The sequence below is a fragment of the Equus asinus genome, chromosome 20, assembly GCF_041296235.1.
Source record: "Equus asinus isolate D_3611 breed Donkey chromosome 20, EquAss-T2T_v2, whole genome shotgun sequence".
Taxonomy (NCBI): Eukaryota; Metazoa; Chordata; class Mammalia; order Perissodactyla; family Equidae; genus Equus; species Equus asinus.
Window position 1 is genome coordinate 28,831,789 of NC_091809.1, and position 27,855 is coordinate 28,859,643.

The following is a 27,855-nucleotide window of genomic DNA, read 5'->3' on the forward strand; positions in this document are numbered from 1 at the left end:
GAGCCATTATCTTGAAAATCCCCCCACTGGGGTTCCTGTAGCAAGGGATGATGTAAAAAGTCATTAAATGATTTCAGTGCAGATGGGGTCTGGTTATTGTGTGGTCGTATAACTTTAGATACGACTCTGGTCATATAGATCGGTATGTAGGTGAGGATGTCCTGGGCTTTTCTCCTCAGGGCAGCCCTAATTCATACCATAAACTTTAAAGGCATTTGGGTTAGTTCTATTCAGAAAAACTTTTTGAAAGCACTTACTTTAAGTCAATGGAATAGAGCTCTTTAGAAACGAAGAAGGAGATGAGCTCTGAGATTCCAAAGGCAGCTGCAGAGGAGATGGAAGGGATAAGCGGGGTGGGACAGTTTCTGACTTCTTATCCTTTTTTAGTTCAGATACAGTCTCTGCCAATTTACGGTTAGTCTCCTGTAAAGAATTCATTTTATCATTATTACCTTTTGAAGCCTCTAAATGCCAATCATAATAAGCTTCCCTTTCTTTTGCTTTAGTTTTAGAGCCGGCTCTTTCTACTTGTGCACGCAAATACAGTAGCTTTGAGATATCGAACGTACCCCACTTTGGCCACTTAAGTCATTCTTAGTTAATCCTTCCCATTTTGTTAGATACTTACAAGCATTGTTTCCATACAGGAAACCAGCTGGAGTCCCATTGGGAGGTTGTCCATCCGGGAGCTGGCCGGCTTTAAAAGCACAGTTTTCCCATTTTCTTTTTGCTTGTCTTTTTTTTTTTAAATAAAGTCTGAAAAACTTCTAAGGACAGTGTAGTGGGTCAGAAGTGTGCTGTTTGTGAGTGTTACTCCCTATAGAAAGGTCTTAAACACTCTCTTATGTGCCTCGGTTTCTCCTCCGGCAGTCTAAAACCACCGTGGGGCTCGGAAGCATGGGTGACCAGCCCTTATGTGCACATCCCTGGATGAGCCTGTAATTAATTACCATGAATGAGAGTTGAGTTCCCTATGGGACCTCTGCATGTTGCGAGGATTGATCCTCTGACACTCCTGCTGAGGTCCTTAGTCACCTAAGGGTGCCTTTTGGTAAAGGCCAGGAGGAGAAAGTGTCCCTTTTCTTCAGAGCTGAACACGTTCAGCCTCTCATTTCTCTATCAAGCAGTTTGTTCAGACTTTATAAAGACAATTCTTTCCAATTTAAAGCCAAATTAAAAGGACAACCAACCCAGCTCACTCCAAGCTCCCTCTAAGCTCCCGTGGTTAGGAATTCCCTCTAGGTTTTTCTCCACCTAGGAAATGTACCAGTGATGAGGATTTTTAGGCTGGTTACTTTTAAAACTGCAGATGAGAAGCAGGCTCTGAGGACTGGAATTTTGCTTGCCCTTTTGAGACATTTGCATTTGTGAAGGAATGGGGGGTGACTTTGTAGGGACCCGAAATTGGCCACCCCAAGATATGTCTCTTTGGCATCGGGATTGTTTGGGCTGATTGCTTTCAATAAACTGGGACAGGGAAGGAGGCTCTGGGGAATGGGACTTGCCCTTGTTGGGACACATTTACATTTGTAAGGTAAATCTCTATCTGTAAAAGGTGCCTCCCTCTCTGTACCAGGAAGAAGAGGAGAGATGACCTTGTCCCTAGAAGCTCTTAATGGGGAAGGCAAGAACTTAAGTTGGTTGCTGTCTGGCAATCTCATGTAACTGGTTTAGGGTGGTGGCGTCTAACCTTTCTAACCTTTACTTACTCCGATTTGATTCTTGTCTAAAAGTCATGGGATCACTCAATGACCAGACCCCACCTGCACTGATACCATGTTAACTTTTTCTTCATGTTCTTTCCTTTGTCTTGTAAAGAGATGAATCATATACCTATGCCTTAAATTTAGCTCTAACCCTCAACTGGGGGCAGCAGAAGCTCTCACTGCCCATGGGTCCTGTCCCCATGCTATTCCACACTATTCTCTAAATAAAAGAGCACTACTGCCAGATCTTGAGAGTCTAAGAAATCTTTCTTTTGACTCCTCAGCTCACCGACCCCGCATCACCAGTACCCCTCAAAACCTCTAGTCTTAAGACCTTACCCAGCTCATATAAACTCTTGGACCGTCAACTTAAAGTAAGGAGGTCCGGGTTTCAGGAGAACTCACCAAGGTCACCTGAAGAATGCAGTGATCCTGGGGGCTCAATGGGCCCTTACTGGTACCGAATGCCAGTTCAGTGTAGATTCCATGTGGCCTCCGGTGGATTTCTCTGAAATCCTGCCACCACTACGCCAAGAACTATCAATGAAAATAATCCATAACCAATCTATAAATGAAAATTGGGTGAGTATATTCTAAGCTTAAATCTGAGGATTATAATGCGGGAGAGTCTTTCCACAAAGGAACAGAGCACTCCAAAGAAGTGGGGGTATACAGCGTGGTTATATACCCTCAAAGAGTATGTTTCACATATGATTGAAATGTCCCTTTTACAATAGTCATGAGGCTGCTCTGTCAGCACAGCGATTGATGGAAACAGCAGATAGGTCTGCTGTCTCAGTGAACGCCGCGGGGTGGCAGGTGTGTTGCCTCGGGCTGGGTGGTCACAGATGAGCGCTGCAATCGCTTCCCAGCCTAAAGAAATATGCTTAATCTTTAAGGAGATGCCAACGTTGGGGGTGGAGAGAAGTTGCACCTTTATCTCAAGGGCCTTTGCTCTTGCCATAGGAAATCTCTAAAGCAGATATACAATGCATGCTCAACGGCCTCGGTCAGGCCCTTTTGGAAAGACAAGTCAGGCCGAATTAGGTTTACACAAAATGGCTTCCTCATATACTCCAATATATCCTATTACTTGCCATTTTTATTTGCCAAAAGGAAGAAAAATGTTACATATCTACAACTACATTATAGACACACAAACACACAGAAGCAGAGACTTTAAAGCTATTGTCATAACATTTTAACCATGAATCAGGTACAATGATACAAAACTCACTAGTTACAAATAACAGTTGGATCCCAATTGTATTTCCAGCAGTTGAAATAAAGTAAGTTCACCCACTCAGGTGGCTAAAATATTTTACTACTTGTGGAGATGAGTTTAAGATTTATATTTGCCCTTAACAAATAATCATATAAAGGCTGTGGGCTAGTGTTTGGCCAAGGGAAATTTTACAGCACTTTGTGTTTTAAAAAGCCTCTTTTTCCATTTTTAAAATTCCGTCTCAGGCAATTGTGAGCAGTGTTTTAGTTATCACCTGGGGTGTTACATTTTAAAGACACAGTAAGATTTACATATTCAAGACACAGAAAAAGAAGGTAAATTTTTTCCTAGGAGTTTTGGGGCATATTTGTCTATTATCAGAAATCTAGGGTAATTATTATTTAATTTTTTTCTTTTTCTTAAGGATAGAACAATTTTACTTCCAATATCTTAATTTTTTACAATATTTGCACAAATTTTCAGATAAAAAGGGAAGGTTCTGGAATTGGAAAAAGGATAGGTGAAATTTGAATCGTTTCTGGAGTCACACTTCTGGTCCTGTAAGGACTCAACTTGCAAGACAAGGACAGCTGCTTCTAATTTCTCAAAGAACTGGGTTATAGACTGAATGATGTCAAAAGACTGATCTACCCATCCGATTACATTTTCTTTAATTTGCTTCTTTATATCAGAGAGATGATTAACAATTAAAATGGAAATCAAAGGACTCCTATGTTCTAATGCTTCAGTGCTTAATGGAGGATGCCTTTGTAAAGTCTATATAAAGCATTCAACAAAGCCTTCAAGTACTCTCCTTTTTGAGTACACAATTCAACCCTGGATCAATTTTCTTTGTGAAGAAAGCCTCTACTATTGCTTCTATCAGCCCTTGAACAATGGCCTTCAGCTGATCCACTTCCTGATCATTTATAGAAGGGCCCGGAAGAAATTCTGGTCATGTTTCTCCTGTGAGTGTCCACCCCTCACAGAGGGCCATCCAGATTGTCTGATAGCTACAGTATAATCATGAATGGGACGAATACCCCTTACTAGCTGTTAAAAACAAAACACTAGGCACAAGATGGAGCTGCTTATACTAAGCCCTGTGTCATCAAACCAAGACTTAATTACAGTCTTAGCTCTCTCATAAATAGAATATTATGCCAGTCAATCAGAAATCACCTAATCAGGACTAGTTAGGTAATCTGCCTGATGGACCCTGCCATCCTCTAAGGGAGAGTAACCTTGCAATAAGCAACTGCAGGGTCACTAGCTTACACGTCCTTTAAGCAATTCATCCTTGAAGCCCCTTGTCTCAGCTCCTCTCACTCCAGCACTCATGATGATCTTTATCATCTGTTGTCCTGGCCTTGGCCAACCCAGCTGTTTCTCATGGGAGAGTTAACACAAAGACCATCGCAGTCTGAAGGAATACTCAGGCCCTCTGGGGGAGCTCTGGTTCTTGGAATGCAAGTCACACAGGGATTATTCCCCTTGGCAAACATGCAGCCTTTGTTCCTTTGCTTACTTAAGCAAGCTTCTCTCAGCGGGCAGTAGTTGTTGCACACTTCCATCCACCAGCACTGGACATTCCCTGTAACACCTAATAAATCCATAGGTCTCATTTGCCATCTCTGGGTCTTTTCTTCAGTCTCTCCACAACATATCTTGCACTGCTCATGCAACTGGGTGTATGGTGAAACACCAACCCACTTCTTTTGCCAGTACTACATTCTGGTTTTGGTTTCCTTCTGCTTAAAATCTTCCATTTTGTGCAGCTCTTCAGAGATCCTTTCTATCTGCTAGATTAAATGCTGCCCAATTTGAACTGATTTTTCCTCAAATAAACTTTAATAAATTTTTAATATACTTCAGTTTATCTTTTAAGTTCTGGTGTCAGAAGTGGAATTTGAAGGAGACCTCCAATGGTCCTAGGAGCAATGAGCAACCAGACAAATATACTGATTAAGCCCCTTGAACTCACTACTTTCTCACTGCCTCTGGATGTCATGGGTAAATCCCTCTCAGATCCTAGCTCTACAGCTTCTGCATTATGAGCTTTCATATTTTATTTGAGCATTTTTTTTCCTGGACTGGATCCAGAAATCAGCTGAAGTTGGACTGGATCTGACTGAAAAACTAGACTGGCTCTGCAGTTGGACTGGATATGACTTGGAAACTGTGCTGGGCCCATGGTCAGACTGGGGCCAACTTAAGCTGGACTGGGTCCAGTGCGAGGCCTTGAGTAAATACAGTTTTAAGGCTGAACAAGCAGGTTAACCTTACCAAAGATAATCTTGAAATATAGGGACAACAATGCAGAACTTTTAACCTAGTGGATCTTATCCATTTAGATGGTGCCCTAGAGAGAAAGAGGTCTCAGCCAAGTGCTCACAATAAAGGGTAGAGAGAAAGTTACTTTTTCTCCTCTACAGTTTCTGGTGAGCTGGATGAGACCTGCTAGGACACTCCACTAACTCCAGCGCCTGCAGATGTGATCCTGGGAAAACTGGCAAAAGTCAGCAAAAGGTGAGAATTATTACCAAAGTCAGCCCTTTGAGATCTCTCTGTGGTAGAGAGAGGTTGAGAGAGGTTGGTGAAATTTCGTAGTATCCTTTCCTCTCCAAATTCAGATTGACAGACTAAAATCTTTTGTAAGAATTAGATCTTTGAATTGTGACTTGTGAATTTGCTTTTGGGTACCCTTTTCTTGTTGATCCTTTTTCTCTCAGGGACAGCTATTGCCTTCTTTTTTTGTCTCAGCTTGTTTCCTGAGAACTTGGCTTGGCAAATGTCAGATTAAGGGCCCCCAAAATATGGCCAGAGAGAAATATGTGTTGCATCCTATTTGTGGCTAGATATGGCTGGAAAAAAATGTGAGTTGTACTCCATTTGAGGCTAGAGCCATACCCACTGTTGCCTGCTCTCAGGGGAATTGTCTAAGTTTTCCTTTCTTTTGATTATCTTTGGGAGTAGCTCTGCAAATTGGGATGGTAGTATCTTTTACACCCTCTTTGGGAACAACTCTTGCATTCAAGGGGTTGTTCAATAGTTCCAGGAATATTTACTGTTTGTCCTGGCTGAAACTTGACAAGATTATTTTTTTTGAGGAAGATCAGCCCTGAGCTAACATCTGCTGCCAATCCTCCTCCTTTTGCTGAGGAAGACTGGCCCTGAGCTAAGAACTGTGCCCATCTTTCTCTACTTTATATGTGAGACATCTGCCACAGCATGGCTTACCAAGCAGTGCCATGTCTGCCCCTGGGATCAGAACAAGCGAACCCTGGGCTGCTGAAGCGGAATGTGTTCACTTAACCACTGTGCCACTGGGCTGGCCCCTTGAATAGATTTTTGAAAACATTTTTTAGAAGTAGATCTATGGTCAGAAGTAGTCCAAATTGAAAGCTGATATTCAGAACCAGATAGGAAATTTTTTAGGCTTTCTCTTCTAAGCTAAAATGAAACTATGTACCATAAGGAAAGTAAAACATTGTGAAGCCTTTTGTGGACAGATTTACTAAAATATTCCAAAGACACACAGCTTTAAATCTGGAACATAGAAATCTTTTGATTTCCATCTTAGTCAAAGATCTTCTTCCGGATATAAAAAAGAAAATTCAAGGTGATATAGTTTTCTGAATGTTTCAGCCCGTTGATATCATTATGCTGCAACCCAGTTATTTGAGAAATTAAAAGCAACTGTCCTTATTTTACAAATTTTTTGCAAAACCAGAAATGCAGCTCTAGAAACAATTCAACACCCACTCATCTTTATCATCAGTCAAACCTTCTCTATTTATCTAAAAATACTTGCAGATATTGTAAAACATTAGGATTTTGGAAACAGAACCACCCTGCCCCTAAGAAAATGAAAAAAACATTAAATAATAATTACCCTAGACTTCTGATAATAGACAAATATACTCCAAAACTCCTAGGAGAAAACTTGCTTCTTTTCTATGCCTTACAGATGTAAATCTTGCCATGTCATTGAAGTGTAAACACCCAAGGAGGTAACAAAAACACTGCCTGCAATCACCTGAGATTGAAAAGAAAAAACAAAAAGCCACTTTCTAAAATACAAACAGTTATTAAAAGTTCCCCTGCCCAGAATCTAGTCCACAGCCTCCTTAAAACTACTTGTCAAGGACCAATACAAATCTCTAGTGTTTTCTCTAAAAATATTCGTAAAAAGGCTCTAGCCATCTGAGCAGTAAACTTATTTCAATTATCAGGAACTATTTGGATCCAAATGTTCTTTTATAAACTAGTGAGTTTTGCATTATCATATCTGCCTCATGGTTAAAATTTTTAAATGAAAGCTATAAGATGTCTGTTTGCAGCTGTCTGTATATTTGTGTATGTCTATGCATATATGTTATAACTGCGTGAGAATTTTTCTACCTCTGAATATTGCCAAAATTAATTTGCAAAAAGTTCTATTAAATTGGCTTAAAGACAAACAAGCATTTACATAAGTCAAGTATACTCTCAGAAGTACAGAAATTAACCCAAATATTTTTCAAGTTTACGTGATCTAGGATAATCTTAGATAAACCTAGTTTAAAGTTTTTGGTTTAATTATAACAGGCATGTATTTAGAGTTATTAGCATTAAATGAATACTTTTATTTTATCTTGATTTGCTAAAAGTCAAATAAGAAAACATTATCTCTATTACAGAATTTTTCAGCAAGAAAGATAACTTAAGATGATGGTTACCTATTTAAAGTCTTGTAAGATTTTTGACTAATTTAAACATAATTGTTAACACGTTAATTAAATATATGTAAGTCAGATAAAGTTTATAAATAAACTTTGGATAATTATATTTTATAGACTGTCTACTTAAAGATAGTTTCCAAAATGTTTTTGGTAACTTGTAGTCTTGAAGTTTTACTGGGATAAATTAAATGGTGGATGTTCATTGACCATCTAGGTTATTTCCAAATAAAATAAGATATCAAAACATTAATTACTGAACACAGATCTATCCACCTTTGGCTTCCTTTAAACAGAAGAACTAAAGATATTTGGATCTATTAGCAAGCATGTACTGTGCCACATTGGAAAATTTACTATGAGGAAAGAATATAATTTTAGAAATTATGAAAAGTCTTTATAAATTTGTCAGTCTCCAATTGCTTACTTTTTAGTTTTCACTAGGAAATAAAGATTCTAAGTGTCGCCAAAAATAATCCATAACCAATCTATAAATGAAAATTTGAGAAAGTTTATTCTGAGCTAAAATGTGAGGACCATGGCCGGAGGCCTTTCTTCCTGAAGGAAGAAAGGGCACCAAAGAAGTGAAGTGCACAGAGTGGTTATATACCCACAAAGAGGATGTTTCATATATGATTGAAATGTCCTTTTTACAATAGTTGCAAGACTGCTCTATCAGCACAGCGATTAATGGACACAGCAGGCAGGTCTCCTGTCTTGGTGGACACAGCAGGGTGGCAGGTCTGTTGTCTGGAGCTGGGTGGTCACAGGTGCGCTGGGTGGTCAAAGGTGAGCACAGCAATCAGTTCCTAGCCTAAGGAAAGATGCTTATCCTTAAGGAAATACCAATGTGGGGCGAAGTTGCACATTTATCTTAAGGCCATTTGTTCTTGCCATAGTAAATGTTTAAAGCAGATATACAGTACGTGCTCAATGGCCATGGTCAGGCCCTTTTGGAAAAAACAAAGTCAGGCTGAATTAGGTTTACACCAAATGGCTTCCTCATATACTCCAATATATCATATTGCTTGCCATTTCTATTTGTCATAAGGGTTAAGAATTCTAGTTAATATATATAATTAAAATTAGAAATAACAAGGGTTTTAAAAACAAGCTATTATATCAATAGTGTCCTTATGTAAAACTAAAATAATTTTATTTCATCTGATAAAAGGGCAAAGTTTTCTTGGACTATTGGTCTGATCTTGATTAGAGATTGTGAAAGTATTGTCTCTATATTTTATGTAATTTACCTGGAAATCAAAGATTTCATGTCTTAGCAGCATAATTTATTGTGCTTCACATTGTCTTTATCAGGTCTTTCATTACTTTAACAAAGCAGTTTTCTCAATATTAAGAGAGGTAAGTTTTGTCCTCAAATATTTAACATTCTGTATTTTCCTTTAACATCTTCTACTGTGAGTTTGGTTAAATAGTGATAGTCATGCATTGCATAATAATAGTTTTGTCAAAAATGAACCACCTACATGATGGTGGTCCCATAAGATTAGTAAAATATAGCCTATGTGTATAATAGGCTATATCATCTAGGTTTGTGTAAGTTCTGTAGGAGAGGAAGAATTTTCTCTATGCTTCTAGGTTCTTCTGGCTGGTCTAAGAATCAAATTGACATAAAACAGATTAATAGGAGAAAAACAAACAAATTTTAATAAGCTGTAGACATGGGAGAAACTCAGAAAACTAAATAACTCGCCAAAATGAGGCCCTCCCGCACTTTAAATATCATCCTCAGCTAAAGACAAAAGAAGATGTTGGAGATAGAGAGTCAGGAACTTCAATGGAAAGCAAGGCAATTCACAGGTAGGTTAAAAGGAGAAAATGTTTGGAAAAGAACTATTTCTTTGGCCACACAGAAACAAGAAAACTGAGGGAAGCCCAACAAACAGGCTTTTCTAGGTTCTTCCCTGTCTACTACCAAGTTCATGGTATGCTAAGGTGACAGATTACTTCCTGAGACGTATTTTTTATGTGAATTATTTTAAGAAGATAAGAGAGAGATAAGAAAAAAAAACCTTTCTGAGTGTTTTGTTTCTTAAAAATGATTAACCTAAAATAATCCTCATGTTAAAGATATATTTTTGAGTTGTCAAATTTTGCTCTCCTTCAGTATACTCTATGATGTTTACACAATGAAAAGATCACCTAACCATGAATTCTGCAGAATATATCCTCATCCTTAATCAATGCTCGACTGTAATTAACAATTATTTCATAACGATCTGTGATCTTATTTAATCAAATGTTCAAACCTTTTGGCAATTTCTGAAAAAAATAATTCTTTTGTTTTTTTCCAAAGAATTTCAAGGGAATTATTAATACTTTTTTTATTGTGGTAACTTTATATAAATTTCATATATAAACAATATAACTATATAAATTTCAGGTGTACATCATTATATATTTCAGTTTTTATGTAGATCACATCATGTACACAAGCCAAATTACATTCCATTACCTCACACATGTACCTAATCAGCCATTTCCCCATCCTCCCTCCTCGCTTTCCCCTCTGGTAACCAACAATCCAATCTCTGTTGCTATGTATTTGTTTGACCTTGTTTTTCTCTTCTACTTATGAGTGAGATCATACAGTATTTGACTTTCTCCTTCTGATTTATTTCACTTAACATAATACAAAGTCCATCCATGCTGTCACAAACGGCTGGATTTCATCATATCTTATGGACAAGTGGTATTCCACTGTGTATGTATACCACATATTCTTTATCCATTAACCCCTTGATGGGCACCTAGGTTCCCTCCAAGTCTTGGCTATTGTGAATAATGCTGTGATGAACATAGGGGTGCATGTATCTTTATGCTTTCGTGTTTTCATGTTCTTTGGATAAATACCCAGCAGTGGAATAGCTGGATCATATGGTAGATCTATTCTTAATTTTTTGAGGAACCTCCATACAGTTGTCCATAGTGGCTGCACCAGTTTGCACTCCCCTCAGCAATGTATAAGCGTTCACTTCTCTCCACATCCTCTCCGACACTTGTTATTTCCTGTCTTTTTAATTATAGCCATTGTGACAAGAGTGAGATGACATCTCATTGTACTTTTGATTTGCAATCCTTGATAGTTAATAGTTGAACCTTCCTTGCATCCCTGGAATGAATGCTACTTGATCATGGTGTATGATCTTTTTAACGTATTGCTGTATTAGATCTGCTGGTATTTTGGTAAGGATTTTGTCATTGATGTTCATCAGTGATATTGGCCTTTAATTTTCTTTCTTTTGTGATGTCCCTATCTGATTTTAGTATCACAGCAAAGTTGACTTCATAGAATGATTTAGGGAGTTTTCCCTCCTCTTCAATTTTTTTAAAAGCTTGAGAAATATAGGGATAAGTCTTTGAATATTTGGTAGAATTCACCAGGGAAGCTGTCTGGTCCAGAATTTTTATTTTAGGAGAAGTTTTGGGTTACTGTTTCAATCTCCTTATTTGCGATTGCTCTATTCAAATTCTCTATTTATTCTTGATTAAATTTTGGAAGGTTGCATGTTTCTAAGAATTTATCCATTTCTTCTAGATTATCCACTTTGTTGGTGTAAACAATTTCATAGTATTCTCTATGACAGAATTATAATTCCTATTTATTTCTGAGGTTTCCATTGTAATTTCTCCGCTTTCATTTCTTATTTTATTTGAGTCTTCTCTCTTTGTTTCTTGGTGAGTCTAGCTAAAGGTTTGTCAATTTTGCTTATCTTTTCAAGAACCAGGTCTTGAGTTTCCTTGATTTTTAATTATTTTTTAATCTCTATTTCATTTCTGCTCTAACTTTTATTATTTTGTCCTTCTACTGCTTCTGGGCCTTATTTGTTTTTCTTTTTCCAATTCCTTTAGGTGCACTGTTATATTGTTTAAATTGAGATTTTTCCTGTTTGTTGAAGTATGCCTGAATTACTATAAACTTCCCTTTTAGAACCACTTTTGCTATATCCCACAGATTTTGGCATGTCATATTGTCATTCTCATTTGTCTCCAGGTATTTTTTGATTTCTCCTTTGATTTCTTCATTGACCAAGACATTGTTCTTTAGCATTTTGTTTAATCTCCACATATTTGTGGATTTTCTCATGTTTTTCCTATAGTTGATTCCCAGTTTCATACAGTTGTGGTCAGAAAAGATGCTTGGTATTATTTCAGTCTTCTTAAACTTAGTGAGACTTGTTTTGTGTCCTAATATGTGATCAATCCTGGAGGATGTTCCATGTGTATTTGAAAAGAATCTGTATTCTGCAGTTTTTGTTCTCTTTTTTTTTTTTGAGGAAGATTAGCCCTGAGCTAACTACTGCCAGTCCTCCTCTTTTTTTGCTGAGGAAGCCTGGCCCTGAGCTAACATTGCGCCCATCTTCTACTTTATATGTGGGACACCTACCACAGCATGGTGTGCCAAGCAGTGCCATGTCCGCACCCGGGATTGAAACTGGAGAACCCCAGGCCGCCGAGAAGCTGAATGTGCGAACTTAACCGCTGCACCACTGGCCGGCCCCACTATTCTAGCACCTTCCTGTTGCAGTCTTTCTGTTAAGTGTGCAGGCCCCCATCATGACTGATTGCTAGGCTCAGGGGTTTAAAATTGCTGCAGATCTCCAGCTTGCAGGGTTATTAGCAGCTCTCTCAGGATTGCAGCTGTGTGGGGCTGGCCACAGTCACAAGAGTACCTGATTGTTCCAGGCTTTGATGGGCGAGTCTGATCCCCTATGTGGCTGTTTGAGAAGCACAGGTGTTCTGCTCCTGATAAGTTCCACAGCCCACAGGTTCACACACACTGTCAAAAGAGTCCTGGCCTGTGTACATGTTCTACCCCCTGGAGCATACCCAGTTGCCCCATTGTAGAGGCCCCCCGACACTCCACCAACACCCCACACACTCCACCCATTCCTTATGCATGGCCTGCACCACAGATGCAGAGCCACTTGCCTGCCCGCTGCAATCCAGGAACCCAGTCTATGCATGTCAAAAAGTTGCCTGAAGGCTTGCTGCTGGGTGGGGCCAGTTTCTAGGTTGGGCTGCTTGCCCTGGCTGAACTGGATTAAATCAGTGCTCTAGTAGGTGTGGCAGAGTCCTGGGCTAAGATGCCAGGGGAAGAACTCCAATGGTGTCTGATAGCATCTGTATCAGCATGCCTGTACTAGATCACACGAATGGCTGATGTCAATTTCTCAGTCCTTGGAGAGGTCTCACCTCTCACTGAGATGTGCCCAGAGCCTATCAGGTGATTCTCTTGTCACCAAAGGACTGTGCACCTTTCTTTCTGGTGATTTTAGGTTACTTTCCTAAACTGGTGAATTTGTGCTTCAGCCCTTTAAAAGTTGGCTTTATTCGGCTTATGTCCAATAGCTTTTCTAGGGGTATTCCCTGTTGTAGTTAATAGCCAGCAAAGCCAGATATTATGAGACTTGCCTCAGTTTTGCTGAGTCTGAAGGATGCTTATAATGCTAACGCATCCCTGCTCAGTCTGCTGTTCCTCCAGGGAAGGCTGCACATGTTAGGGTTGCTCCTGGCTGACTCTGGAGCTCTGAGGCTTGAGAAGGTGGCTTTTTTCTCTCCAGAGAGAATTTCTACCTCTTCTGCCTCAGTGAGGACTGTCCCTTGTTGTGGGGATTCTTTATATCCAGTTTTTACTTCTCTCTCAGGGGTAATTGTTCCAAAAATACTTGTAGCTTGGTTGTGTTTGTGGGAGGAGGTGAGTTCAGAGGCTGCTTGACACCAGCATCTTGACACCAACCTCTGCCTATCTCCTAACTTCACCAGCATAAGCCCGTTACTCCAGAAAAGCTGACTTACTCACTTTCTCTGAACTACAGGAAAAGAAATGCTAGAACTCATTAATACTTTCGTTTTGGTGAGGAAGATTGGTCCTGAGCTAATATCTGTTGTCAATCTTCCCCTTTTTTTTTCTCTCCCCACAGCCCCAGTAAATAGTTATATATCCTAGTTGCAGGTCATTCTAATTCTTCTATGTGGGATGCTGCAACAGCTTGAGTTGTTGAGCTGTGTAGGTTCATGCCCAGGATCCGAACTGATGAACTCCAGGCCCCTGAAGCAGAGTATGCTAACTTAACCATTCAGTCACAGGGCTGGCCCCCCAAATCAAATTCTAAATGGATCTTTTTTACCTCAAAGTAAGTTTGAGATTTCCCAGAGCATACCTGGAAGATCTCAAAGGATTTGTCTGTTACCTTGTAAACAGGAGACCTTAAACTAATTAGGTTTATTTGGTATGTTAAATTGCCTGGGAAGCATTGCTAAATAAGTGATGATAAACCTTAAGTTCTTTTTTTGTATACAAAAGATTTATTTATTTATTTTTCTATTTATTTTTATTTTTTAAATTGTTTTATTGAGATCATAATAGATTATAATATTGTATAATTTCAGGTGTACATTATTATATGTCAGTGTCTTATAGACTACATCGTGCTCACAACCAACAGATTAGTTGTTTATCTGTCACCACACACATGTGCCCATCTACCCCTTTAGCCCACCTCCCCACCCCCTTCCCTTCTGGTAACCACTAATCTGTTCACTTATCCATGTTTTTATCTTCAACATACGAATAAAATCACAAGGTGTTTGTTTTACTCTGGCTTATTTCACTTAACATAACACCCACAAGGTCCATCCATACTGTTGAAAAGGGGCCGATTTTGTCTTTTTTAATGATGCAGTAGTATTCCATTGTATTTATTTACCATGTCTTCCTTATCCATTAATCAGCTGATGGGTCCTTCGGTGGCTTCCACATCTTGGGTATTGTTAATGCTGCAATGAACATAGGGGTGCATAAATCTCTTTGTATTGTTGATTTCATGTACTTTGGATAAATACCTAGTAGTGGGATAACTATATCATATGTTATTTCTATTTTTAATTTTTTGAGGAATCTCCATACTGTTTTACATAGTAGCTGCATCACTCTACATTCTCACCAACAGTGTATGAGGGTTCCCTTTTCTCAACATCATCTCCAACATGTTATTTTTTGTCTTGTTAATTATAACCATTCTGATTGGTGTGAGGTAATATCTCATTGAAGTTTATGTTTGCCTTTCCCTAATAATTAGTGATATTGAACATCTTTTCCAATGCCCCTTGGTCATCTGTATACCTTCTTTGGAAAATTGTATATTCATATTCTCTGCACATTTTTTGATTTGGTTCTTTGTTTTTTGTTGTTGAGTTGTATGAGTTCTTTATACATTTTAGATATTAACCCTTTGTCAGATATCTGATTTGCAAATATATTCTCCAGGTTGGTAGGTTTTCTTATTGTTTTATTCATGGTTTACTTTCCCTTGCAGAAGCTTTTCAGTCTGGTGGAGTCCCATTTGTTTATTTTGTTTGTTTGTTTCCCTTTCCTGAGTAGCCATGGTGTTGAAAAAGATGCTTCTAGAAAATTTTTGTTTATGGTATAAGAGAATGGTCTGCTTTCATTTTTTTTTTACATGTGGCTGTCCGGTTTTTCCAACACTATTTATTGACGAGACTTTCCTTTCTCTATTGTATGTTCTTGGCTCCTTTGTCTAAAATTAGTTGTCCATAGATAGTGGCTTTATTTCGGGGATTTCAGTTCTGTTCTTTGACATATGTGTCTCTTTTGGTGCCAGTCCCATGCTGTTTTGATAACTATAGCTTCATAATATATTTTGAAGTCAGTGATCCTGTGGTATCCAGTTTTCTTGTTTCCTCTGGATTCCTTTGGGTATTTGGGGTCTTTTGTTTTTCCATACAAATTTTATGATTCTCTGTTCTATTTCTGAGAAAAATGTCATTGGGATTCTGATTCAGACTGTATTGAATTTGTAGATTGTTTTACATAATATGGACATTTGTTTGTTCTTCCAATCCATGAACATGGAATATCTTTCCATTTTTTATGTCTTCTTCAATTTCTTTCAATAACGTCTTATACTGTTCATTTTATAGGTCTTTAGTCTCCTTGGTTAAATTTATTCCTAGATATTTTGTTCTTTTGGTTGTCATTATAAATGGGATTGTCTTCTTGACTTCTTTTTCTGGTAGCTTGTTATTAGTGAATAGAAAGGCAACTGATTTTTGTAGGTTGATTTTGTACCCTGCAACTTTGCTGTAGTTGTTCATTACTTCTAATAGTTTTCTGGTGGATTCTTTAGGGTTTTGCATATATTGAATCATGTTGTCTGCAAAAGTGACGGTTTTACTTCTTCCTTTCCAATTTGGAGACCTTTTAATTCTTTTTCTTGCCTAATTTCTCTGATCAAAACGTTCAGTACTATGTTGAATAGGAGTAGTGATAGTGAGCACACTTGTCTTTTTCCTGTTCTCAGACAGATGTCATTCAGTTTTCTCCCATTCAGTACACTGTTTGCTGTGGGTATGGCCTTTATTGTGTTGAGTTACATTCCCTCTATACACATTTTATTGAGAGTTTTTATCATAAATGGATGTTGGATCTTATCAAATGCTCCCTCTGAATCCATTGGGATGATCATATAATTTTTATTCCTCATTTTGTTGATGTAGTTTATCACATTGATTGATTTTTGGATGTTGAGCCATCCCTGCATCCCTGGTGTAAATTCCACGTGGTCATGGTGTTTGATCCTTTTAATTTAGTGCTGTATTCGATTTGCCAATATTTTGTTGAGGATTTTTGCATCTATATCATCAGTGATATTGGTTTGTAATTTTCCTTCTTTGTCTTGTCCTTGTCTGGATTTGGAATCAAGGTAATGTTGGCCTCATGGAATGAATTAAGAAGCATTCCATCTTCTTAATTTTTTAAAATAGTTTGAGGATAGGTATTAACTCTTCTTTGAATGTTTTGTAGAATCCTACAGACAAGCCATCTGGTCCTGAACTTTTATTTTTTGGAAGATTTTAAACTACTGTTTCTATCTCTTTTCTTGTGATTTGTCTATTAAGATTCTCTATTTCTTCTTGAGTCTGTTTTGGGAGGTGGTATGGTTTTAAAATTTATCCATTTCCTCTAGGTTATCCAATTTGTGGGCATATAGCTTTTCACAGTGTTCTCTTTTAATTCTTTGTATTTCTGTGTTATCTGTTGTATTTTTTCCTCTTTTATCATGATTTTATTTATTTGAGGTTTCTCTCTTTTTTCCTTAGTATCTGGCTAAGGATTTGTCAATTTTGTTTTTCTTCTCAAAGAACCAGCTCAGTTTCATTGTTCCTTCCTACTGTTTTTTTTTTTTTTCTTTTTGGTGTCTATTTCATTTATTTCTGTACAGATTTTTACTATTTCCTTCGATCTGCTGACTTTGGGTTTTTTCTTCTTTTTCTAGTTCTGATAGGTATAGTTTAAGATTACTTATTTGAGATTTTTGTTGTTTGTTGAGGTATACCTGTATTGTTATAAATTTCCCTCTTAGTACCACTTTTGTTGCATCCCATAAGAGTTAGAATGTTGTGTTTTGATTTTCATTTGTCTCTCGATATTTTTGATTTCTCCTTTGATTTCTTCAATGTTTTGATGGTTGTTCAGTAAAGGTTGCCTAGTGTCCACATATTTCTTACTTTCCCACCTTTTTTCCTGTAATTGATTTCTAGTGTTATATCATTGTGGTTGGAAAAGATGATTGATATTTCAGGCTTTTTAAATTTGTTTAGACTTACCTTGTTTCCCACATAATGCCTATTTTTGAGAATGTTCCATGTGCACTAGAGAAGAATGAGTATTCTGCTGCTTTTCTATGGAATTTTGTCTATATATCTATTAAGTTAATGTGGTCTAGTTTTTCATGTAAGGCCACTGTTTCTTTTTGAGTTTCTGTCTGGATAATCTGTCCATTGATGTAAGTGGGGTGTTGAGATCCCCTTTATTATTGTCTTCCTGTCAATTTCTCCCTTTACATCAGTTAGTTCTTGGTTTATATACATCAGTGCTAGTGTGTTAGGCTCATATATATTCATATGTGTTATGTCCTCTTGGTGGAATATCCCTTTTTTAATTATACCCTATCTCTGTCTGTCTCTCATTGTCTTTTTTATCTTGAAGTCTGGCTTTGGCTGATATAAGTATGGCACCACCTGATTTTTTTAGCTTGCTATTTGCTTTGAGTATTCTCCTCCATCTCTTTACTCTGAGCCTATATTTGTCTTTAGAGCTGAGATGTGTTTCCCAGAGGCAGCATATTGTTTGGTCTTGATTTTTTAACCAATCCAGCTACTCTGTGTCTTTTGATTGGCTAATTCAATCCATTTACATTTAAAGTGATCATTGATATATGAAAGCTTAATACTGCCACTTTATCTCTAGTTTTCTGGTTGTTCTTTTTTCCCATTGTTTCTTTCCCCTAGTATTTCTGACTGTCATTTCAGCTTGGTGATTTTCTATCATTGTTTTCTCCTTATTTATGAATTGTTATGCTCTGATTTTTTGTTTAGTGGCTACCATGAGGTTTATATAAAAGATCTTGTAGATGAGATAGTCCATTTTCTGAAAACCTCTTATCTCCATCAGATTAAGAAGTTTCCATCTCATTCATCTTCTCTTTCTGAGTTATTGTTGTAACACTTATTCTTTTCTGTTTGTGAATATGTTACTAAACTGAAGTGTTTATAAGTTTTTGATATTTTACTTCCCTTTATCTTTAATGTTATAATTAAATATTTGCTAATCTGTTCTGACAGAGAGCTGCAATTTTCTGGGGTTTTTTTTTTTCTGTTTATCTCCTTGCTCAAAGCTCTGTAAACCTTTGCCTTTATATTTTAGGTATGAGAGTTTCCTTCATCATTCCTTGTAGAGGAGCTGCAGTGGAAATAAACTCCCTTAGATTTGTTTATCTTGGAAAGTTTTTATTTCTCCATCATATCTGAAAGATAGTTTCATTGGATAGAGTATTCTTGGCTGAAAGTTTCTGTCTTTCAGTATTTTGAATATGTCATTCTTTTCTCTACTAGTCTGTAAGTTTTCTGCTGAGTAATCCACTGAAAACTTGATAGGGGTTCCTTTATAGGTTATCTTCTTCTGCCTTGGTACCCTTAATATTTCTTCTTTGTCATTGACTTTTGCCAGTTTTAATATTATATGCCTTGGAAAAGAATCTTTTACATTGATGTAATTGGGAGTTCTATTGTCTTCATGTCCTTCTAAATCCTGTTACATCCTCAGGTTTGGTAAGTTCTCAGCTATGATTTCTTTGAAAAAGCTCTCTGCTCCTTTCTTGCACTCTTCTCCCTCTAGAATACCTATAATCCTTATATGTCTTTTCTCAATTGAGTTGGATATTTCTTAAACAATTTCTTCACTTTCTTTAAATCATTTTTTATACGTGTGTGAGGAAGATTGGCCCTGAGCTAACATCTGTGTCAATATTCCTCTATTTTATACGAGGTGCTGCCACAGCATGGCTTGATGAGCAGTGCGAGGTCCGTGCTGGGGATCCGAACCTTTGAGTCTTGGGGTGCCGAAGTACACAAACTTAACCACTATACCACCTGTCTGGCCCCTCTTCAGTTTTAAAAAAAATCTTTATTCTTGAGAGTGACATTAGCATCATGAAAGAGTGAGCTCTTCCCTCGGATTCTCCCTTCTGAAATACAACTAGAGGGACATCCAAACACCAAAAGAGGACACACATACAGCACAGCAGTTGTCTTGGAAACCCACACAGCCATATGCCTGAAGGTGGTGGTGAGGCTGGATCCTCTGGAAGAAGGTGAACCTGCTTAGCAGGAACTCCATGGAGAGAGAAGACCCATGGCTAGAGGAGTGGCACAGTTGTGGAGGGGATTTCTTCTCCCTCCTGGTGCTCCAGCCCAATGCTTCACTCCCACATTCACCAGGAGAGTTGCTCAGTGAGAGAGGGGCTGGTTAGAAGAGGAGCTCAGCTGGGGAGGGGAACTCTGTTCCTGCCAGGCACTCCAACCTCATGCTCCAGCCCCATGTTCACCAGGAGAGTGGCACAGTGACAGAGGGCCCAGTTAGATGACTGGCTCAGCTGGGGAAGATTGCTCTGTTCCCACCCAGCACACCAGCCCTGTGCTCCAGTCCCATGTTTGCCAGTAAAGCAACGCAGTGAGAGAGGGGCCAGTTAGATGAGTGGCTCAGCTGGGCAGAGGTGCTCTGGTCGTGCCCAGTGCTCCAGCCTTGCACTCCAGCCATTTGATTGCATGGAGCACACACAGAGAGAGAAACAGTGGCAGGTGGAGCCCCATGAGCACCCTGAACACCATGAAGAGAGAGAGGCATCTGTTGGGTGAGGCATGCAGGTATAAGAAAGTTCTCCTTAGTGTATCTGGACTCCAGTCCTGCTATCACCCAGAGCTCCACACAGAGTGAGAAGCAGAGGCTGAGGGAAGCACAGGGGAAGGAGAGCACCCCTCCCTCTGCCCAGTGCTCCAGATCTGCCATCAGCCAGAGCACTACATAGTGAGAGAAAAGCAGCCAGTGACCAAAGCTGAGGATCATGCTGGACCCAGAATACACAGAACCTGATCCTCACCCAGTGGAGGCATCTGGCAGCAGTGACCAGATAATAATGCCACGTGAAGCTAAAAATCCACAACAGCAAGCAATATAAGAAAGTATACTAAATCTCCAGACCAGAAGGAATATGACAAGTACCCAGAAGCCAACCCTGAAGACGCAGAAATCCCTAACCTAAGTGACAAATAATTCAAAACCACTATCATGAAAAAATTCGATGAGTTCCAAGAAAATACAGAAAGACAAATTAACAAATTCAGGAGCTTCTTCACAAAAGACATTGAAACTTTAAAGAAGAACCAATTAGAATTGTTGGAGATGATAAATCCAATGGATGAGATATAAAAAAAAAAAAAACTGGACTCCCTAAACAACAAAACTGACAATACAGAAGACCAAATTAGCCATTGAGAAGGCAATATTATAGAAACGCTTCAGAGAGAAGAGAAGAGAGAACTAAGACTAAAAAGAAATGAAGAGACTCTAAGAGAAATATCTGACTCACTTAGGAATTACAACCTAAGGATTATAGGTATCCAAGAGGGGGAAGAAAAGGAGAATGGAGCAGTAAGCTTACTAAAAGAAATAATAGCTGACAATTTCCCAAACCTGGGAAAGGAGATGGAAATCCACATAAAAGAGGCTACCAGAACTCCAAACTATGTTAACGTAAAAAGGCCTACAGCAAGGCATATGCATTTGCCAGCTGTAAAGCTGGCAAAATTCAATGACAAAGAAAAAATATTAAGAGTAGTAAGGCAGAAGAAAATATACCCTAACAGGCTTTCAGTGGATTTCTCAGCAGAAACCTTACAGGCTAGGAGAGAGTGGAATGATATCTTCAAAATTCTGAAGACAAAAACTTCCAGCCAAGAATACTCCTTCAGCAAAAATCACCTTCAGATATGACAAAGAAGTAAAAACTTCCCCAGATAAACAAAAGCTAAGGGAGTTCAGTGCCACAAGACACCCACAAAAAGAAATCCTCAAGAAAGCTCTCATACTTGAAAGGAAAAATAAAAACAGGCAAGGGGCTAGAAAGCCCTGAGCAAGGAGATGAATAGGTATGCAACAATCATAAATCGGCAGCCCGCGATCATATCAGGTTGCTGAACACTTAACTCTTACATCAAGAGTAGAGAAAAGGAAAACACCAAAGTAAAAATTATATCATCACCTTAACCAAAAACTCAAAACACAAGATGCAATAACATATGACAAAAATAACTTAGGAGGGGAAGAGGAAAGGGATGGAATCACTATAGTCTAAGGAAATCAGTGGAAATCAGAAAATGGACTATCTGTTCTTTGAGACTTTTTGTATGAACCTGATGGTAACCACTAAACAAATGATTAGAACAGATTCATATACAATAATCAAGGAGAAAATGAAGAAAACCAACACAGAAACTACATAATCATTATATATATATGGCAAGTATTTTGTCCTAGTGTGTAGCCTTCTTTACAGTCTTTTTAATAAAGAGCTCTTAGTTTTAATTTAGAAAAACACCTAAAACTACCTAGTGAAATCAGTAGCACGATTACATGGGACAAGAAACAAAGGATATTCAGAAGCACCAGAAAACATGTGACAAGATGGCAGTATTAAGCCCTCATATATCAATAATCACTCTAAATGTAAATGGACTGAAGTCTCTAATCAAAAGACACAGAGTGGCAGGATGAATTAAAGAACAAGACCCAACAATATGCTGCCTCCAGCAAACACATCTCAGCTCTCAAGACAAACATAGGCTTAGAGTGAAGGGATGGAAGACAATACTCCAAGCTAAAGGCACAAAAGAAAGCAGGTGTTGCCATACTTATATCAGACAAAGTAGACTTCAAGATAGAACAGGTAAAGAGAGACATAGAGGGGCAGTATATAATGATAAATGGGACTCTCCACTGAGGAGACATAACACTTATAAACATATATGCACCCAATACAGGAGCACCAAAGTATGGAAAGCAACTACTAACAAACCTATAAGGAGATATTACCAACAACACAATAATAATAGGGGACCGAGACACCCCACTTACTTCAATGGATAGACCATCCAGGCAAAAAGTCAGCAATGAGATAGTGGAATTACACAAAAACTAGACCAGAGGAACTTAATAGATATAACTTAAATAGGAACTTAAATAGAGCACTCCACCCAAAAACAGCACAGTGTACATTCTTCTCAAGTGCACATACCATACTCAAGGATAGACTATATGTTGGGAAATAAGGCAAAGGTCAAAAAATTTAAGAAGATTGAAATTATATCTACTATCTTCTACAATCATAATGCTATGAAACTAGAAATCAGCTACAAGAAAAAAGCAGGGAAAGGAAGAAAAATGTGGAGACTAAACAACATGCTACTGAACAAACAATGGGTTGTCGAGAAATAAAAAGAGACAGCAAAAAATATGTGGAGAAAATGAGAATGAAAACACACCAAAGCAACTCATATGGGATGCAACAAAAGTAGTCCTAAGAGGGCACTTTATAGGAATACAGGCCAATGTTAACAAATAAGAATAAGCTCAAAGAAACAATCTTAAACTACACCTAACAGAATTAGAAGAAGAAGAACAAACAATCCAAAACTCAGTAGAAAGAGGAAAATAATAAAAATTAGAGCAGAAAAAAATGAAATTGAAAGATAAAGACTGTAAAAATGATAAATGAAACAAGGATCTGGTTCTTTGAGGAGATAAACAAAATTGACAAATCCTTAGGCAGACACAGTAAGAAAAAAGAGACGGCTCAAATAAATAAAATGAGAAATGAAAGAGGAGTAATTACAATGGATACCACAGAAATAGAAAAGATTTTAAAAGAATATTATGAAAAACTATATGCCAACAAACTGGACAATCTGGAAGAAATGGATAAATTCTTAGACTCTTACAACCTCTCAAGACTGAATCAAGAAGAAATAGAGAGTCTGAATAGACCAATCACAAGTAAAGAGATTGAAACAGTATCAACCCTCCCATCCCAAAATAAATGTCCAGGACCAGATAGCTTCTCAGGAGAATTCTACCAAATATTCAAAGATTTATTACCTATTCTCAAATTATTCCAAAAAATTGCAGAAGATGGAAATATTCCCAACACATTCTCTGAGGTCAACATCACCCTGATCGCAAAGCCAGATAAAGACAACACAAAGAAAGAAAATTACAGGCAAATATCACTAATTAACATAGATGAAAAAATCCTGAACAAAATATTGGCAAACCAAATACAGCAATACATTTAAAAGATCATACATCATGACCAAGTGGGATTCATACTAGGGACACAGCGATGGTTAAACATCTGCAAATCAATCAATATGATACACCACATTAAGAAAATGAAAAACAAAAACCACATGATAATCTCCATAGATTCAGAGAAAGTATTTGACAAGATCCAATAACCATTCATGATAAAAACTTCAATAAAATGTGTATAGAAGGAAAGTACCTCAACATGATAAAGGCTACATATGACAAACCCACAGCCAACATCATATTCAATGGGAAAAACACTGAGAGCCAGCCCTCTGAGGGCAGGAACAAGACAAGAGTGCCCACTCTCATCACTCTTATTCAAAATAGTACTAGAGGTTTTGGCCAGAGCAATTAGGCAAGAAAAAGAAATAAAAGGAATCCAAATAGGCACTGAAGAAGTGAAACTCTTGCTGTTTTCAGATGACATGATTTTGTATGTAGAAAAACCTAACAAATCCATTGGAAAACTACTAGAAATAGTCAACTAAAGCAAATTTGCAGAGTGCAAAGTCAACTTACAAAAATCAGTAGCATTTCTATACTAAAATGACAAAATAACAGAGGAGATCTCAAGAATACAATTCCATTTACAATTGCGACAAATAGAATAAAATATCTAGGAATAAATTTAACCAAGGAGGTGAAACACCTATACAAAGAAAACTATAAGACATTACTGAAAGAAATCGACAATAAGATAAAGAAATGGAAAGATATTCCATGCACATGGATGGGAAGAATAAACATAATTAAAATATCCATACTACCTAAAGCAATCTGCAGATTCAGTGCAATCCCAATGAGAATCCCAATGACATTCTTCACAGAAATAGAACAAAAAATCTTAAAATTCATCTGGCACAACGAAAGACCCCAAATAGCTAAAGTAAGACTGAAAAACAAGAACAAATCTGGTGGCTTTGCAATCCTTGACTTCAAAATATATTCCAAAGCTATAGGAATCAAAACAGCATGGTACTGGTACTAGAACAGGCATACAGATCAATGGAATAGAATTGAAAGCCAAGAAATGAAACCGCACATCTATGGACAGCTAATCTTCAACAAAGGAGCCAAGAATATACACTAGAGTAAAGAAAGCCTCTTTAATAAATGATTCTGGGAAAACTGGACAGCCACATGCACAAGAATGAAAGTAGACCATTATCGTTCCCCATGCTCAAAAATAGACTCAAAATGGATCAAAGACTTGAAGGTAAGACCTGAAACCATAAAACTTCTGGAAGAGAATAAAGGCAGTACACTCTTTGATATCAGACTTAAAAGGATATTTTCAAATACCATGTCTACTCAGACAAAGGAAACAAAGGAAAAAATAAACAAGTGGGACTTCATCAGACTAAGGAGCTTCTGGAGGGCAAAGGAAACCAAGATGAAAATGAAAAAACAACCTACCAACTGGGAGAAAGTATTCGCAAGTCATATATCCAATAAGAGGTTAATCTCTATAATATATAAAGAGCTCACACAAATGAACCACACACACACAAAAAAACCACTCAAACAAAAAGTGGGCAGAAGATATGAATATCTTTCCAAAGAAGATATGATGGCGAATAGGCACATGAAAAGATGGTCAACATCACTAATCATCAAGAAAATGCAAATCAAAGCTGTACTTAGATACCATCTTATACCCATTAGAGTGGCTATAATCACCAAGACAAAAAACAACAAATGTTGGAGAGGTTGTGGAGAAAAGGGAACCCTCATTCACTGCTCATGGGAATGCAAACTAGTACAGCCACTGTGGAAAATAGTATGGAGATTTCTCAAAAAATTAAAAATAGAAATACCATATGACCCAGCTATCTCACTACTGGGTATTTACCCAAAGAACTGGACATTACAATTCAAAGGGACTTATACACCCCTATGTTCATTGCAGCATTATTCACAATAGCCAAGACATGGAAGCAACCCAACTGCCCATCGACAAAAGACTGGATAAAGAAGATGTGGTATATATATATATATATATATATATATATATACACAATGGAATACCACTCAGCCATAAAAAAAGACAAAATCATCCCATTCGCAACAACATGGATGAACCTTGAGGGCATCATGTTAAGTAAAATAAGCCACACAGAGAAAGACAAACACCATATGATTTCACTTGTATGTGGAATATAAACAAATTTACTGACAAAGAGAATAAATTAGTGGAAGAGGGGTGGAGGGTGGGCACAAGGGGTGAAGGGGAATACTTACATGGTGTATGGCAAACAATAACGCACAACTGAAATGTCACTATGTTATAATCTATTATAACCACAATAAATAAAATGAAAAAAGCCCCAATAATTAAAAAAAATATCTTGATGCTCTCTCCTCCTCTACCTGAAGCATTTCTGTATTTCTATCCTTTAACTCACTAATTCTGTCCTCCATAATGTCAGCTCTATTTTTATGGTTTATAGATTTTTTTTTAATCTCATTAATTGTGTTCTTCATATACAGAATTTCTGGGTTTTTTTTGTGTTTTTAGAGCTTCAATCTCTTCGGTGATGTATTCCTTCTCCTTTAATGTTGTTCATGATCTCATTGAACTGTGTTTCTGAGTTTTCTAGTGACTTGAGTTTCTTTATGACAACTGTTTTGAATTCTCTCTCATTTAGATTGTAAACATCTGTGACTTGAGGATTGGTTTCCGGAAACTTGTCATCTTCCTTCTGCTCTGGAGTGTTACTGTATTTCTTCATGGTGTTTGATAAATTGACCCTTTTCCAGTGCATCTGTAGTAGTATCAGATCACAAATTCCACCTGCCACTGCTGGGGGGTGGGGGGTAGGTGCTGTGTTTTCTGATGCCAACCCTGTCTGTTACTATTTGCAGCAGTAGGTTGCTCTACATTTGAATGGGCTGGCAGTAGCCACTTGACAGGTTGTGTTCACATAGGTAGAGCTGCTGTGCTTGGCAGGGGACCAGCTGAGCTGATGCACTAGACTGGTGGGGCACTTTCTTTTGCATGGGCTTGTGCTGCACTTGTGGGTGGTTCATTTGAGCTGCTGCGCTTGGTGGGTGGGATGCCTATGTGGGTGCTGAGCTGCTGCCACCTGGTGAGGAATGTTCCCATGGGCAGAGCCACTGCAGCTTGTTGGACACCCCCATGGACTGGGCTACCACTCCAACAGCATTTGCATGGGCCAGGTTTCCCTGGCCTCCACTTACAGTTATTCTTGGCCAACTGCTGTGTTAGGATCTATGACCTGGTTCACTTCCACCAGGGAGTGAGAAGTGTGCTCTCCCTTAGTTCCACTGTTTCCCAGGTATCCAGTCTAGCCATGTTCAGATGTATGGATGCATGGATCTCTCAGATGTCCTGTTGGGCTGTGTAAGGAATCCTCTGTTGGCTAATGAATGTCCATTTAGTTGTAACTTAGAAGGGGGAGACAAAGGGAACAACTCATTCCACCATGACTCTGATGTCACCTCCAAACCTTCTTAGATTGTATTGTATAGATGCCTTATTAATGTAAGTATTCTATAAATTGAGTGAAATTCTTAGAAATATCATATGTCCTGGTATAATTTTATCAGTCATAATTCCAGTTATTGTCTTAAAGTGTTGTGTGTCACAGAAATAATCAAATTTCCTTGTCAATTCCATACTGTAACAGTGAACTCTCATCAGATTTTCAGCCATGGCAATTTTTGTCTTTTTCTCAGTTATAAAGTTATTGTTTTGTTGTGGTGTTTTTACAAAAGTGAGATTCATGACAAGGACTCTACTAAGCATTTTTGACCTCTGACACCATTGCCAAATTCCAAGGTGTTAAAACTTGGGTGCATAGTTCACAACTGAAAGTTTCCATTTGACATCCAGTTATGTGCAAATGCTGAAGACCTTATAATCAAATTGACTAGGAAGAGAGGTAGTTGAAGAAGACTGTTGTTTCCCAAGACATCACATCAAGAACATTTCTTTCCATTCCTCATTCCCTCTTTGACCATTCTTTTCCTATTTCTTACACCATGAAGATTTTTATGATTTTTTTGTCCACCTTTTGCCTTGCTCTGGCCTGGAAAAATAATGTCATTGTTCACATATCTCAGACCATTGAAAATAGGGGTAATCCAACCTCTACATATCTGTTGGATTTGCCATGAAACTGTAGTTCTGCCCATCATAAACTTCTCCTTGATTTCCAAAGTCTCAGTTTCTTTGGAACAAACTCAGTTATCTCTCTATCATGCCAGTTTATCTAACCCTAGAGATCCACTTCTCTGCCTCTGGTTAACAACTACAAATCCAAGGAAGCTTGCATCCAGGCGTTTTACAAAGAAAGGAACACAAAGCAAGGATAAACAGAATAAAACCATTTATGTGATCTACAGACCCTTAAATTTTGCTGGCCTCCACGGCTGTCACATTTCCAATCTTGAGCCACAGATTCAAAGAAGGATTACCCAGAGGCATTTGTC